This window comes from Schistocerca cancellata, chromosome 4, assembly GCF_023864275.1.
Source record: "Schistocerca cancellata isolate TAMUIC-IGC-003103 chromosome 4, iqSchCanc2.1, whole genome shotgun sequence".
NCBI lineage: Eukaryota > Metazoa > Arthropoda > Insecta > Orthoptera > Acrididae > Schistocerca > Schistocerca cancellata.
The window spans coordinates 709,559,130-709,573,309 of NC_064629.1; the positions used below are offsets into that span (position 1 = coordinate 709,559,130).

General features: G+C 40.0%; 1 long non-coding RNA gene across 1 annotated transcript in view; it reads left to right on the forward strand.

Moving 5' to 3' along the window:
- The first annotated feature begins 9,064 nt into the window (after positions 1–9,064).
- The window catches only part of LOC126183698 (uncharacterized), a 268,012-nt gene continuing 262,896 nt past the window's right edge, over positions 9,065–14,180 (forward strand). The window contains exon 1 of the long non-coding RNA XR_007536792.1: positions 9,065–9,115. This is a non-coding gene — a long non-coding RNA (uncharacterized LOC126183698). The remainder of the gene's footprint in view (positions 9,116–14,180) is intronic.

Below are 14,180 nucleotides of genomic sequence, written 5' to 3' on the forward strand. Positions count from 1 at the left end.
GATTCATCTTTGGAGTGGGAGCGTTAAATATGGTGGGCTTTCTGATGCTATATGTAATAGTTCATGCACCAGAACAAAGTTTCACGGGTTCAGTAGTAGTAGTAGTAGTAGTAGTAGTAGTAGTAGTAGTAAAAGTAGTTGTAGTAGTGGTAGTTTTATTCCTCCATGGATCACTTTTACAAGGATATTGGACATGTCTTGGTATTACAATTTAAGAACAACAAAAGTAACATAATCCATGCATACAGGCATTTACACGTCCAGTTTGACAAGGATCGGACAGGTAATCGGCGGTGGCCTTATAGTACGAACCATCTGGGCATTTGTCTGAAGTAATTTGGGGAAACCACTGAGAACCTAAATCAGGATGGCCGGATGAAGGTTGGGGCCTCCGCCCTACTTCATTCGGTCTACTCCCAGTGTACAAAACTGTTTTGCAAAGAAGTTATTGAGAAACGTAAAAGGCTAATGCTACACTGTCCACTCATTTCTTACTCCCAGTCACTGTACACACTATACATACGAGGGCTGTCCAGAAAGTAAGTTACGATCGGTCGCGAAATGGAAACGACTATGAAAATCCGATAAAGATTTGCAAAGATGTGTAGGGCAGTGTCTCTAGTATGACTCTAGGTAGAATTATGTCGCTCTTTTCGTTCCTGACCTCTTAGTGAGCGCGTGAAGATGTTATAGAAAATAGTCTCTCCCGCCAAGTACGACGGCCTGGTGAGAATTTTCCCCTGAAGCTATGAAACCAGCATTACATAACTGTCGTGCGGTTTCTTCTTCAAGACAATTCTCAGCCTCATTCTGCAGGGACAATGAAGATGTTCCTGCATCGTTCCAATTGGAAACGTTTGGTTACCCAGAATACAGCCCGTAATTGTCTCCCACTGAGTTTCATCTCTGCTCAAACGAACCGCTGGCTATGAAAACAACATTTTGGCACAGACAACGAGCTTTAGGCCAGCGTAGAGAATTGGCGGAAAGCACTGGCGGCTGCCTTCTATGATGAGGGCACAGGAAAGTTGGTACAACGCTACGACGAATGTCTGAGTCAGAACGGCGACTACGTAGAGAAGTAGCTGAAAGGTGTAGCTAACTGTTACAAATGAAACATTTCTGATTTTCATTGTGATTTTCATTTCGCCATCAATCGTAACTTACTTTCTGGACAGCCCTCGTACATTGTTCCATAGTGTTACGCTACACATCCTATCAGCTGATGGCACGACCAAACGTGTGGTTTTCATTTTATGCACCGCAACTTTCCATTTGCTCGCGTGAAAAATAGAATCAGCATCCCTCTGCAACAAGTAAGACGTTGAGCTCAGGAAGAGGATAAAGTGTTAGTATTATACATCGCGCAGCTTTTGTAGTACGCTTTGTCAGAAAAGAAAACGGGCAAAAACACAATGTGAATGTGTTATGGGAACTGACAGATGTCTTATTATAGCTATTATTATTTATTGGTTATATATTTTACCAAACCACTGCTGTGTGTTATCTGAGTAATCTTTCAATTTATGGAATATTCTGCTTAACGGGTACTTTTTAACTACATTTTAAATAAGGTTGCTTCAGTAATCTATTTTATCTCTATGGATAGTTTATTGTATAGTTTTATTCCTTGGTAAAAAATGCTGTTTACGTTTATTCTTCTTTGGTAAATGTAAGTTCAGACTAGCTCTTCTTCCATGCTCATGGACAGAGGTCTTTGTGCAATAATTATCAGTGTTATATGTTATGTGTACAACTGACTGGTAAATGTACTCACATGGTGTAGTTAAAATCCTTAGTGTTTTGAACAGATTTTTACAACGAGCTCGACTGCTAGTTTTGGTTATAATCCTTATGGCAAGTATCGGTAGTTTAAAAACCGTGTTCATATTTTGTCCATTTGTTCCCCAGAAACGATTCCATAACAAGGAACTATACGAATAGCACGTAACTAAAAGACACTGCCTGTTACAGATGCCAGGATTCTACGGGCGTAACATGCTGATGACATTGTGTTTGTGTGTTCACGACGCTGCAGTATTCATTCCTAGAAATTCTGTGTTTGTTACGCAGTCTATAGAAGTTATGTCTACATTTAATGTAACAGTGTCATTTTCTTCTCTTCAAACCAAAGTTCATGACATTTGTTTTCCTTATGTTCAACGTCACTAATTGCGTATTGGCCAATTGTAAACTTCCTTGAGTGTTTCATTTGCTCTTTCTGGAGTCAGTTCTTTTGTTTTCTAAGTGACTATAATATTCCGGTCAACAGCAAGGAGAATTCACTTCACTCACTCATTGTAGTTAACTAAACAAGTATAACACTTTACTTTGTGAACACTCGTTACAGTCATCTACTCAATACAGTTATATTTAACTCAACCGCTCTTAGAATTCGTAATGGAATGGTGCAGAGTGAGCGTGACTAAAGAGAATCTTTCTGATTTAGACAGGTATGTCACTAGAGGACTTTCTGGCCAACGATGCCATGCGACATTTACTTTTATTGTTGCTGCTAATGGGAGGGAAATGGCGAAGGTGGCCTCTAGCAACCATGAGGGTATTTGCTTGGAATGAGTTGAGAAGACCGTTGAAAATTCAGATCAAGAAGGCAAAAAATCAAATGCATTCTGGAAGGCACCGATTCCTAGTACATAAACGTTCCTAACTTCCTTTCATATTAAATATGCTTGCTCTCGCCCTCATTTCAGTGACTTTAATATCGCGCGCGCTATTTTTACTTTTATCTAGCAATCGTAAATGCCATAAGTGAATTCTAAAGATACCTTTACAAAGGCTTTTAACAGTTTTACTGTCGGACATGTTCAGTTTTATCTACTTACAGCTGTCTGTTGTAGGTCACTACTGGTAATCTTCATATCTAATGAACAGGAAACGAAAAGAGTAAGCACTACAATACGTTCTTATAATGCTGTTTAGTCGAAAACGGCCTTTTCAGATCGTGGATGTGAACAAATAAAAACTGATTCTTGCAAAGAAGAAAACAGCAACTGGCCACTGTCAATAATCCTGTTTATTCACACAAATAACGCCTTTACTGGTTTGGAACTGACAGATTCGTCTTCAGAAGGCTGTTCACATTTAGATTACATTGTTGTTGTTTACATAGAAAAACCAGCAGGCAGCTAATGTAAACAACAACAAATGTGATCCAAACGTGAACAGCCTTCCGAAGATAAGTCTGTGTGTTCGAAACTGATAACTCCGCTATATTTTGAGAATAAATAGCGTTATTAATAGTATCTGGTTGAGTGGCCCGTCGAAATGTGTTAACTTTCTGAGTTATTTATATCCTGACCAAGTTACACAGTATGGATATAACTTATACAGCTTTTGTAAAAGCTTTAAAAACCTAAATATTTAAAAAATATTTTAAAAACTTCACAACTTTTACGTTAGAGTTCTGTAGCAATTTCAAAATAGTTTAAAAATGTGAACACACCCTACGTTTACACGCGAATTTCGGGAACTGTTTTTCGCTGTCGTATTGGGATGTTAAGGTCTGAAGCAGATTTGCTAGCCCAGATAAATATGGCGTCTGGAAAACAGCACAGCCAGTTGCTAATTCAGTCAACAAAAAAATGGCCCTGAGCACTATGGGACTTAACATCTGTGGTCATCAGTCCCCTAGAACTTAGAACTACTTAAAACTAACTAACCTAATGACATCACACACATCCATGCCCGAGGCAGGATTCGAACCTGCGACCGCAGCGGTCACGCCGTTCCAGACTGAAGCGCCTAGAACCGCACGGCCTTCTCGCTATTTCTCTTCACTTGATATTACAGTTAGACAGCTTCATGCTTAGTCTAATATTTCCGCTTCTCCTTCACTGCACAATAAGTCTGTGTAGCCGAATATTCTGAAACAAGGCGTAAGTTGACAACCGAAGCACGTTTCAAATCCAGTTGTGTTTACATGGAAGCGAAAATCGATAGCGGAACTGGAAAACTGGTAACTCGAAGCGTATTTCCAGAATCTTCCTCAGTTGCGTGTAATATTACGGTATATTGAAAATTTTTACTTATGGACCGTCTGACAGCAACTGAATAAAACACAATGTTAGTGCCATACGCGTTTCGCCTTTATTTTCTGCAAGGCATCATCAGTGGCCTGGAATATGTACATATGTTTGCTATTTAATTTACATTTTTGTCACTGTGCCTATAGGTTATTAACAGTTCTGGTGGTTGGTATTTCCTATTAAGTAGTAATGTTTTGACCTGTACTTACAGGTTGCGTGGACAGTTTCTTACATATTACGCTCCTGTTGCATTTTTGGTGTTGTTCTTCTTCTTATGAATGCCAATTTGCGGTTTTTTCCCCACATTCCAGAGCACTATGAACTGAACACTTGTTTCAATGCAATGTTTTGGTTTCTGTTGGCAACTGTCAAATGTTTTTGCCAAAGATCGAATGTTATTGCCAAACTTTCGAGTGTAATTACAGATCACAGATACTTCAATAATTACACTTGAAAGTTTGGCAATAACATTCGATCTTTGACAAATACATTTGACAGTCGCCAACAGAAATCAAAACATTGCATTGAAACAAGCGTTCAGTTCATAGTGCTCTGGAATGTGGGAAAAAAACCACAAATTGGCATTCATAAGAAGAACAACAACACAAAAAAATGCAACAGGAGCGTAACATGTAAGAAATTGTCCACGCAACCTGTAAGTACAGGTCAAAACATTACTACTTAATAGGAAATACCAACCACCAGAACTGTTAATAACCTATAGGCACAGTGACAAAAATGTAAATTAAATAGCAAACATATGTACATATTCCAGGCCACTGATGATGCCTTGCAGAAAATAAAGGCGAAACGCGTATGGCACTAACATTGTGTTTTATTCAGTTGCTGACAGACTGTTCATAAGTAAAAATTATCAATATATCGATTTTGAAGTGTCTACATGACCACCCAGAAACGATATTGGGAAATCGGTTTAGGATATCCGGTTTTGGGAGCTCCATGGAAACGGGACGACATACAAGTATAGTCCACTTCCACGATTTATAATTATCTCCACTGTCTAGAGACATCGGGAGATAATTTACAACATTTAGAAACTGTTCTCAAAGAAAAATACTTACGAAATACTTGCATAGACACTATTGCAAAAATGAAAAGGATTGCAATTAGACACGCAATACACTATCAAAAGGGTTTGATAAATCGGTTATAAAAGCCAGACTCTCGCTATAATATAAAAGATACGATAAAAAGACATTTGGCAACGTAACACGAGCCTTAGTTTAACCTATCCTCGACAGAGAGCGCTCCACTAGCGGGCCAGCGTGTTGCTTACACTACATCCAGACGTCCTCTGCAGTCTACACGAGCTGGTCAGCGTAAAGCGGCTGTTCCGTTGGCTGCACTGAGCCACATCGAAGATAGTTGCAATTATTTAAATACGCGTTTTTACCACGTTCATTCTGTTCATTTAGGACCCTTTCTCTTCGAAGCGTAGATTTCAGCTCCTTCGACATATGTATTCATTACCCTTTTGTACTGTCTTGAAAATTTTCAGACGCTGATCGGTGCAGATTGTATTATGCTTTCCTTTCTGCGTGTGAATATTCTTAGTGTCTTACCACCAGCATCAGTAAGTTACCTAAATGCTAGGCCAAAAGACCTTTCTAATTGGCATATAAATTTTCTCCCGAACAAGCAACAATTTTTTTTTTTTTAATACCTGGAATGTTCTCCCTTTGTTTCGTACTGGCATATCATGACATAATCGCATTTCTAGATTATCCGTTGTTTTCAAATACGTTTCATCGCTCTTATGACGCGTTGGTTCCACCTTGTCAGAGATGCCGGTGTGTTGTCGTAGAGGCATGTTTAGCCGTCTTTTCAGTTTATTGCGTTCCCCTTTGTTTTTAATTAGTTACGTATTTTACTCATTGACTGTTTCCTTTTTAGCCTCTGATTTTTAGAAGGAACTCGTATTATTACATACACCATACAAGGAAAATACGCCGGCTCGGGACGTTGCGGGTAGTTCGGTGGGGGCTGATAAATAATTGTCTGTACAGACTTGCTTCCCGTGTGTTTGAACAGTCTACTTCCTGCTTATTTTTAGATGCAAAATATTTATACTTCTCACCTCATATTCTGTAGTAAATTCAGTCTTGGGATGCATAGTGTACAGTTTTCGTGCCTTTTTTTAAATTTTTTGTCACATTGGGTAACCATGTCATCCACACATTTTCTGTATTAAATAACCTTATTTTTAATTTTAGGATTATCTTGGAAAAGTGCCAGCTGTTGTTCCTACTAGGCTGTTGCCTGGCGTGAAAGTCTCAATGAAAAGAACATTATTGGGAAAAAAACCTGTAACATAAACAGTCAGATTTGCAGTTATTGCTTCAGCGTAGAGAGTGAACTTATGTTTTGTAATGTCAGTTGCCTCGCAGAATGGAGTAACGGTGCAGAGGTTTGCTATGTCAGTTTAGACACTCGCTGTAGTTTAATTTCTCTTGTAAAGCCAGTGACGTATTACAATTTTTGCAAACTTTATTTCGTTGTCTGTTGACAGAGTATGTCGGGCAACGTGCCAACCAACTTAGTAGCAGCTCGGAAGTCAGTCACGAGGTTTGTTGACTTTATTGTGGATGCAAGTGCCGCACATTTGATGATACGGTTGCTACTGGTTGTTGAAGCGAACCATATAGCCACTTCCAATGGGCAACACTTGCTCCAGCCAACGTTAGGTTAGCTGTATTAAGCTGCCTGCTACTAGCAAGCGCATTGTAATATCAGATGTCACGGATTCCAGATTAACTACCACTAACTGTAGGTGATTGACTATCTCAATTACCAGTAACAGTACGAAACAGTAGCAGACATACCATAAGCTGGAGACACTCCTGTGCACCTTTTTACTGGGATGGTAATTGTTTCGCTCTTACATTCAGCCGTCAACAATGCAGTAGCGTAGTATAGATAACTGTACACACCTCCACTTGGTGAGAAGCCGACAAAATGTCTCCACAGGATGTTTCTCACAACAGTTAAATTTTTCTCATTTATACCAGTAATCATGTATGCTTTAACAAGAAGCGGAAGCAGTTCTAAAAAAATGTAGTGCAATTTGTGAAACAAAGTATTCTCGCAGTTTATATTTTCAGTGTAAAATGTCATTAATTTTTCTATTTTTCCTTTACTTTTAAATAGCCAGATGCATGGACAAGAACTGGTCGTATCTTCAAAAAGAGAACGTAAACTCTGCGATCTGTGTAATCTGTAACGTGTGTGAACAGATCAGAGTATGATGGTATAATGTAGCATTATATATGCATACACGCAGGCTGTATTGTGAGATGTGCCATACGGATAAGTTTCATATTTGCTATATAGCTCTGCCGAGCGAAGTGTTTCTGGGAAGACAACTGCATATCTCAGAAATATTTGGGGTGAATATACAAGTTGTCTTCTTCCGTTATTCCCTTGTATTACTTCTCTGATGGACAGAATAATGCTGATTGTAAGAGGTTGAGTATGTTTCTTTCCTGGAGTCTCCCATAATGCACGATACGACACGGTGCTACCCGCATCGTCGAGCAAAGGCTACATTTGATCGGACACTACACTGTTATTTCTAACTACAGTGATCAGGTACAGCTATGTTAACTGAAAGCAGTACGTACTGTTAACTTGTAGTACATACGTCGAATGTTCTCCAAGGAAAGTGTTCGTGAACAGGCGCGTCAACTTGGCGTTGACGTTTGCTAAATTTATGAGCAGAGGAAGGGAGTGAGGTCTGACGGAGAACGTGGCCGAAAAATATTAAACATTGCATGAAAATTACGGAATGGAGGGGGGATGAGATAACAGTATTTATTCAGACCGTAACTAGCAGAATAAAAAGTTTCTTAGCTCTGATGTTTTATTCCTTGTACAACAAGGAACTTTTTTCCCCCACAGTGTTGTTTAATTATAATACGGTACGTAATATGCATGAAGATGATGTAAAACTGATTAAGATTAATCGGTAAGAATCCATCTATCACAATTTAAGGAACGTAATATATGTTTGATACATCATGACATTACTCAACATTATGCCATTTACGTCCAGATACAGATTGCGCACGAGGTGGTATTGTTTCTTATCCGGCCATCCTGACTTTTTACATAAATTACGCCTAAAGCGAATGTAGACATCGGCAAGACAAGAGCATATTCCCTACCGCTTGTTGATTCATTGAACTAGAAACCAGTTTCTCATCCCAATGACGTTGAATTGTAAAACACAAAGATGAAGCGTGTCTAAACTCTTTATTCCTCCATGGATTTATGAATTCGTTCTAAACACAGATTTGGAACGTCTTGGATCTGACATATCTTCACATCATTCTCACGAGAAAATGTTTAAAACTGTAGGTAACGAACTTCCTGTGTAATACGAAGTCATTGGAGAGCATTGTTACACGATGACGTGAGCCAATGATCGATGGTTCCGGTTAGTCTGTACCAGATATAATTTTCATAATTTACGGGAACTCAAAGAAAGCCAAAACCTAAAATCAGATTGCCATGAACTGGTTTCAGAAGTCAGAGTAAATGCTTATTGTGATTGCTTTTTCATTGAATTTTTTTTCCGAACACTCACGAACTATCGTCATAACGTAGTGCAATAATTATATTGTTTTCATGCATACATAACCACCTTGAAGCGCTTCCCAGCAGGATAGGGGCACGGAAGACACTTCTGACAGGTGTTCAGTCCTGCTGGCTTCTGAGGAAAATGGACTCCCAGCACAGCTATTACACAACTCCTTTAGTTTCGGGCTGCTTCTAACAATAATGCATTCAAATGTTAGAAAGCACAGGTCAAATCTTACTTGGAGATGCAGCATTTTACTGGAAAACGCGGTTATGCATCAATAACCAAGGAAGTCAGTTTTTACCGCGTGACGTCACCGGCTGGTGCGCACTGGGGTGGGGAGAACTGATGCAGTGCGACTGACTCCACTCCCGCCCCTGCATGCCCTACGTGGACAGGTGAAGTGGAGAGAGAGGGAAGGTAACATTCAGCACGTCGTAGTCGGCTGGGAGCGTTCGCCGCAGCAATCGTACGTATCTTACACTGCTGAAGTTCCTTTCTATGGCTAAAGATTACAGCTAAAATGCAACAAACATTTGCTGTCTTTTCATTGACAATACGTAACTTTTACCAATTTTCGTGAAATGAAAGATCTGCTTTTTGTATTGTTTACTTAGATATTAATCGGCGTTTGCGTTTAATCGTATTCGACTTGCGATTCGTTTTCTCATCTTAGCAGGAGAGAGATTTTATAAAGCAAAGAATTCTTGTTTCAGCAGTGGAGAAAGTTGTTTGTTGAGTCTCTGTAACAGAACGATTGATCAAAAGTGTTTTTCACTGTCTCAGATGTTTACAGTACTTTGTTGTAGTTGTAGGATGTTTTTACGGAGTAGTAAGGAAAATATTTTAGTGATCGTGGGAAATGGTATGCATGTTCCGCAGAAAGGACAAAGTCTACGTAGACTATGTAGCGATGTCACTTTCGCGTTGCCTCATGTAGCTTCGGTTTTAAGTGGGCGACAATGTTGCATTTTAGTATTACTACTATTTTCTAGAGAATTTTTAAAGTGCTGATCTGTATGACCACTCGGTAACGTAATTTAAGGATTGCTAAGAGTCTGTTTGGCGATATCTCTCTGCCTTAGTCATTTAATTCATAAGTCAGTAATTCACTTATTGTTTACTAATATTTAGTAAATAAGTTTAATAATGATTAAATATTAAGTGATTATAAATGTTTGTCGCAGAATAATGTAATCAAATATTAGGACCCTCAGTCAGCGGACGACTCTTAGCAACTTTCTAGACTTGAAGTAGAAATGGAAATTGTAAACCTGTGACGTCATTTTAAGGAAATTGCTATTAGCTTCCATCAGGTACCTGTGCAGTAAGTTTGATGTGGAACAGGTACAGCAGGAAGTATCAAAGAACCTCACGGGCAGACTATCGTCCGTACTACTGAAGTTTCTGTATGTCACTGGCTTTTCCGGGAAGGGAGGAAGCCCACGCTGCCATTGGCCATTCGGTTTCAATGAACTCGCTTCGTATCCTTTCTGCATGACAATAAGCTGGTCCGCATGAGAATCAGGTTATCTAGAGTTTGCTGTAATGTTTCAAATACAGTATATTATGTTAACAAGAGTAACGCGGCTGGTTCGCAATTGTTTCCTAGTCCGAAACAGCCCATCCGATAGTTAAGGCAGATGTTGCCGGTGGTTTGTTTTTATAGTAATACGAAATGTAGCAGCAACAGCTGTAACTGACAAAAAAAGCCCCTAGAAGGATCTTACGTGATTCTTGTAACCTGCATTCATGCGCTGTAGGGCTGACTGTACCCGACAGTTGTGGGAGAATTACTCTGCAGTTTTCATAGACGGATCAATACATTTATCGTGCAGCACTTCCTTTCGGGAACGCTGGCAGCGTTATTTTGTGCTACGACAGCTAACAAGGGTAATATAAAAATTTTGTAGGTAGGCGTTATTTCCAACTAAGAATAGCATAGCTTTAAACTGCAGGTATTAAGCCCTTCATTGCAGCGGTCTTTCATTTCTAAAGAAAGAGTTAACTAATTAAGATATATACCTGTTTCTACATATTTTGGTGTAATAAAAGAAAGCACTGGCGTGTACCGAAGCATCTTTGGGTTATAGCAGCGATAAGTGTTTAACTTGTGGTAGTGACCTCTAAGTATCTTACTACAAATGGAAGAGCTTCTAAAAACTCCTACATAAATCAGGTGCGCTTGCAAACCATAGCCTAGACGAGACTGCAGCATTCTGAGCGGTACTTTCTCATTTCGAGGTACCTCATGAAAGAGCGGTCAAAAGAGGTTTCCTTCTGAGTATTACACTGCGCTCTTTTACTGAAATAAAATGCTAACTGATTGCGCCAAGATATACAACGATACTGTCTATGCTTCTTTGGTTCAATAATATTGAAGTCTTTGACACCAAAGTACGTACGAGAACATCTTTGGCTTTGTCCGTACGTGATTGACAGGATGTTGTCAACAAAATCCTTACGCAGTGATACGGAGGAATGGATAGAAAAAACCTGAACTATAATGGTACTAAAAACATTGAACCTTAAGAATCTGAGTTGATGGGGACTTAAAGTTAAAACCACGATTTCCATTCAAAAAGAGATTGATCGATCGTTGTAGGAACGAGAAATTGATTTACTTTACACTTGTGACATTTCCGAAATCTGTGCTGATTTGTGGGTTTGTCGTACGATTTTCTTTGAAAACGGATAAGACTGGTGTTCATAGTCACTTGGAATGCAATACGTTGCGAGCTGCCAACTCTACATGTGGCCTATCTACTACGAACTCAATATAAAATTTAACGCCAAATCTATCTGGTCTAGATTTCTCGAGTGTATCTGCCTCTTATTTTCCTAATTTACACGTTGTTATATACGTCCTCACATATCACAACAGTGGTTCTCTTCTTAAATGATAAAATTCCTGAAAACCATTCAGAATTTTAGCCTTAGGTCACCATTTACGCTCCTTGTTCACCCAAGCACCAAGTCGTTAACCGAGTTCATATATGATCGAAACAATTAAGGCTTTGCGCTAAATTTCATGCAAAGTATGCTTAGAAATCACAGTTTGTGATAGTGACGCAGATACTAAACATAGACCGCCGTGGTGTTGCCCTTCAGTCAGTTCCTGCTTGTTCGACGCGCAAGTCGCCGAAGTGGCGTCAAATCGAAAGACTTGCACCCGGCGAACGGTCTACCCGACGGGAGGCCCTAGTCACACGACATTTTATTTAGTTTCTGCTGGTTAATGCAAGTAGATGTTAAATACAAAAAGCAAATTTTCACCAAAACCGTGACCTGTAAGACCTCTTAAACAATGAATACGCCCAAGGAGAATAGTAAGTGATTATAGCAAGACTTCTTGTCTGAGATAACTTACTCGCCTGGAAGCACCCGTTTCGAATCGTGGTGGTGGACGAATACTTCGTCACGATAACATGACCAGCAAAGGAGGCAGATGTAACAGCGTAAAATTGCTGATCAGGACTTGCCCCAGTGCCGTCGTTTAAATCGCAAATCTATCCGTAGCATATAAGGCAAAAGGAAGACAGTAGTTCCGTAAGCCACAGGGCATTAGACTGAATATAAGCTCAGCTTGAACAAGAATGAAATAGTCTCTTTCTTTTAAGAAATCAGATCACTATTTGCTTAGTGTGGTGAAGGTAAACCACAGAAATCCTAAATCTTTATGACTGGACGAGGATTTAGATACTGATCCATAAAATTTCGGGCGTGCAGCCGCATAAATTCGACTTCTAATACTTCGGCTGAATACCGTCCAGCCATCTTCAGACTGAGCCGAAGTGACTGAAGATGGGTGGACTGTATTCAGCCGAAATATTAGAAGTCGAAATTATGCGGCTGCACGCCCGAAATTTTATGGATCAGTCTTTGCGCCGCGAATATATGATGATTTAGATACTGTTTCTCCATAATACGGTTACAATGACTTGACCATTACACCACGTCACTCCGTATCGTGGAGGGAAGATGTCAGACTATTGGTGTGTGCTAGTCTTGGTAGGCTGCATACTAAGCTAAGGGTTTCTCCTTCTCGCCTCATTCCCATACTTATTCATAACAACACTTCACCGAACACACTTGAATTATCCACACGACATGTAGACATTCGGCCAAAGAAATGAAATGAAATGTCCGTGTGGCATATTTTGGCCGTGAGTCGCCTTTCGGGGAGTTCGGCCGTCTGGTGCATGTCTCTTGACGACACTTTGACGACTTGCGTGTCGATGATGTTGGGGACAATGAAAAACACCCAGTCCCTGATAGGAGAAAAATCTCCAACCCGGCCGGGATTCGAACCCGGGCGTCTTGTGTCACGGTCAACTACTGTCCACCCAGTTGTAGTGACGGACATTCGACCCTTCAACAGCAATGCTCAGAACTGCAATGCGGGATTCCTTCATAGGGCTTTTTTCGTATTGTCTGAATACAGGATTTCGAGGAGTACTACTACTACTACTACTACTACTAGTAGTAGTAGTAGTAGTAGTAGTAGTAGTAGTAGTAGTGGTGGTGGTGGTGGTGGTGGTGGTGGTGGTGGTGGTGGTGCAGTTTCCTGATCCACCCGCGACTGTAATTGTTGGGGGAAGGAGAAGTGGTGATGTGAGGTATGATTGTCTGTCTGCCTCTGTACGTTTCCTGTTCGCCCTCTTATTCTAACTTGTGTGAGAGGTACGTCCGAAGCACTTGATTAGCTTCATACCAAGTCCAATACTAATTCTCTAAAGTTTCCTTGATATATTTTTAATAATCTTGTTCTGACAAATCGGGCTGGTTACAGCTCTATAACCCATCTAAGTACCAGCTCTTTTTGCTTTAACTTGATGAGGAACCCAAAAACCTGGGCTGCGCCCGAGAATAGTGGTTAGGATCTTGCAGTGTTTAATGCCATCCTCTTGTAGACGCTTCGAACACCCGTCTAGTCATTCAGAGTTAAGTTTCCCATAACTTAGAGATCTCGACGAGTACACTATATAGGTAACGGCAAAGTTTACGGCGCAAGCGGCCTAACTGCAGGCAGTGCAGCCCTTCTAGGAGGGCACTAACGGTAAGAGGGGGAGGGGTGGGTAGCCCATCGCTCCAGCTGCCTTTTATCCACAGGCGCCAGCAGCTTTCCATGTCAGTTGGAGCAAAACATAGATCAGATGTCAGTCATGAATTTTGTATATTTCGCTTGTGAGGATGATGCGACTGGCGTATTGTTATGAAAGTACTAACGCACTTACAACATTACGCTGGTATAAGGGTCCGCAACACTACTTATAATTTATTAACAAAGGTTGTCACAGTCGCATATGATAACAAATCTATTATATATTCCATCGAAATTATCTGCAGTCAAACATTGCAAATACAGGTAATGGTTTGAAAATGAACGAAGATGTTCGAAACTAGTCAGCAATAAAAATCTTTATCCAACTGTGACAAAAACCTTAATTAGTAAATTATATATTGTTTTAAATGATGTCACATCTTTGTTACTAATTTGATGCTAAGCGCAAAAAGAGCATAAGATTATGGAT